The 3,293-nt window shown below is 37.5% G+C and overlaps 1 protein-coding gene across 1 annotated transcript in view; it reads right to left on the bottom strand.

Moving 5' to 3' along the window:
- The window catches only part of ly75 (lymphocyte antigen 75), a gene marked incomplete at its 5' end in the record, with an annotated part of 29,597 nt that overhangs the window by 24,396 nt on the left and 1,908 nt on the right, over positions 1-3,293 (bottom strand).

The following is a 3,293-nucleotide window of genomic DNA, read 5'->3' as shown; positions in this document are numbered from 1 at the left end:
AATATTGATAAATCCCCCCCACCCGGTTCAAATCTAACAACACTGGTGTCAAAAGTTTGTGCTACGGTTGTGCAGCAAAGATTTGTTTGTGCGGGTATCGTTTTAAAGACATTAATAAAAGTTTGGGTRTTTGGGTAATGTGAGGGGGCTGGCTGACCTCAGATGACCTAATGAAACTTTTATTAATATCTTCAAAACAATAGCAGCACAAACAAAATGACACAGTTGTGCAGAGATRCAAACTGCAGCATCCATTTTGTCCTCCAAGTGGTGAAAACACTTTTATTGTGTTTTTTTTACCTTTAACTGACTAAAGCTGGTGTTAAAGAGGAAACAGATTTGTCATGATGTGTTTTGAGTGCTTCAAGACAAAGATGAGTGATTTTTGTGGCCAGGAAAAGTCATAAAAGAAAGAATTATATATTTGTTATGGCCGCCATTTTAGATTACTTTTTGTCAGAAAAACAAGTTATGCAGCAAAAGTTATTAAAATACATTTATTTTTCTGCTAATGAGCTGTGTGGATGTAATGTTTTGAAGAAACTGAGGATTTATTTGTTTGTTTTCATACTTCGTCTGTTTGTTGGTGGGGATGGCTGCTCAGATTCATATTGCTGATTATTGTCTTTTTTTTTGTTGGTATTTTAATCATCTGTGAGTAAATATGGATGGTAGAATWTGATTTATGGGGTTTACCTTTCATTTGAGCCCTCAGTGAAATCTCCGTGTTGAATCATTTAGAATTTGGAAATATTTGTCCAGTTTGGACATTTGTCAAAGACCTGTCCAAGTATGATGGACATGCTGGGTTAGACTGTCTCAAATGTTAATTTTTTAAGCTCATCAAATTTATATGGTAATAGTTGAGAATATATATTGTAGCCCAACTGGTATATTTTTTCCCTTGATACATCCATTTTTTACACCTAAAGATTTAAAATACCCAAGTGAGAAAGAATCTTGTGATTTTATTGTATTTTACCTTCCATAATTAAATACTAGTTACAGTTACAATAATTATGACTGGTGAAGTTAAAAATTCAGATTAATAGCTTTGAAAAGAGACCAGGCGTGTGAATTTACTCCACAGGGTTCAGGAGCAGGACTTGATTTAATTTGCTTTTTCAGGGACTTCAGGCCCGACAGCCTGTGCAGGTTAAAAGTTTAAGGGAACCAACAAATCTGTGTATATTTTAGCACGTTTTCTAAAATAAACAAGTCATTTCTCACATGTTTGTGTTTAATTTAAAACRTACAGTAGTTTACATTAGACAGCTGTTTTAAACCGAACCACTTTGGTTTGAATGAGCTGCAGAGCTTCACACTCTGAACTGCGCTTTCTTGTAAACGACGACAGAAGAAGAGTTGAGAAACCTCAAAAATTCAGCAAAAATTACAAAACAACACTTTTATCATCTGTGGGCAACAGAATGTGAACCGACGGGAGGTCATCCTGCTGAAACACTGCGTTCAGTTTGAGACGCAGATCTGGAAAACCACCAGCTTCAGAACGGATCCAACGGAGCCAGAGACCAGGAACAGAACCTGAGCCCTCCACAGAGAAAACAATGCAGTGCACGGAGGTGGAAGTGTGATGATGAGGGGCTAAACGTGTGACGAACAAACAGAACTAAAGAACAGGACCACCCTGCAACCAGAAACCTGTTTCAGGAGGAACAGGTCTGCTCAGATAACGGCTTCAAAAAGCACAACCGTTACACAAGTTTCTCACAAAAAGGCAAACAATGAAACAGCTGCGACCCGCTCAGGAGAAGGAGCTCACCTCCATGGAGATGAACTGCAGCCTTAAAATTTTTAYTTTGAAACTGAAAGAAATAAATCGAAAAATCTGAAACTAAAAAATATATGGTGTATATTTTTTAATTATATGGCACAACAGCCTGCCATACTCAGTTATATGATACAATGGCCTGCTGCAAAATTCACAGTTATGATAACTGATACAACTATCTACTAAACATTTTAATTGGTTTGCATTACAGTAATTATTATGATACAATGACCTGCCGTATTTTAAAATTATATGGCACAAAGGCCTGCCATAYTTGTTAATTATTATACAAGGGGTGTGTCCAAAACGACAGTGCAATAAACATGCACCTTCAGCAGGTCAATTAGTTCTTCAAACGATACTTTTAAGTTAATTTTATAGTTTTGTGATATTAATAATGCTAATGTATTGATATTTTTCTAATTTTAATTTAAGTTTGCTTGTTTAGGGTCGTCACAGTTGCTAGGTGACATGACGTACGCCGGGGTAAGGAGAGGAGGCTAGAGACCGTCCAAATTCACAGACTCTTTTTTTCCGGTCTTCCCGGTCTACCAAGGACCCGGCCCGCCGAGACAGGGTAGTCTGGGTCCTCCRGAGGACCCGGCCTGTCGTTTTGGACACAGCCAATGTGCTGCCCAATGAGGTATATTCACTAAAGGAGCTATCACGTGACTTTGGGTGTGCTAAACGCGACTCCATCTTGACACAGTCATTCAACCATTGAACACACGATGCCGTGTCACTGTGCAGCGAAGACTTGCAGCAGTCGTAGTGGAAAATGTTCGGACCTCATAACATTTCATTGGTAAGTTTTTTTTCTTTTAAATAAGAAGGCTATGTTTAGCATTGTGTTTAGTTCAGAATTAGTACTGACAAAAAATGGATCAAAACAGTAAGTACGCAATATTTACACAACAGACACATTGTTATTTATCTAAATTTATTAAGCAAAAGTAAAAAGAAAGAAAAATASCCTGACATTTGCTTTGTGGATTGCTTACAAAAGCTCTGTAACAGTAAATATATTTATTTTTCACATGAAGTAATATTTTTATCCATCTAAATTTATTCCAGTGTGCCTCAGAAAACATAGAGTGGAGTCTCAATAAGGCAAGGACAACCGTTCCTTTGACCTGTATTTCTAAACAATGTTTTCAAAATGATGCTTTAAGCCTTGGTTTTTGTGTTGTATTTTGACAACGTAATTTTAGTATACTTTCTTTTACTTGGTTTGACCACGTTGTTAATAAAAATAACATTTTTTTAGTTAAAATAATATGGTAAAATAAACTTTTTCTTTCAACTATCTGTGTGTATATACAGCATGTGTTATAGGCTGTGTCCAAAACGACAGGCCGGGTCCTCCGGAGGACCCAGACTACCCGATCGAGGTGGGCCGGGTCCTTGGTAGACCGGGAAGACCGGAAAAAAAAGAGGCTGTGAATTTGGACTATCTAGCCTCCCATCCTTACGTCATGTCACCTAGCAACTGTAACAATGC

The sequence above is a fragment of the Austrofundulus limnaeus genome, unplaced genomic scaffold (genome assembly GCF_001266775.1).
Source record: "Austrofundulus limnaeus strain Quisiro unplaced genomic scaffold, Austrofundulus_limnaeus-1.0 Scaffold16, whole genome shotgun sequence".
NCBI lineage: Eukaryota > Metazoa > Chordata > Actinopteri > Cyprinodontiformes > Rivulidae > Austrofundulus > Austrofundulus limnaeus.
This window is presented reverse-complemented; position numbering and strand designations above follow the sequence as displayed.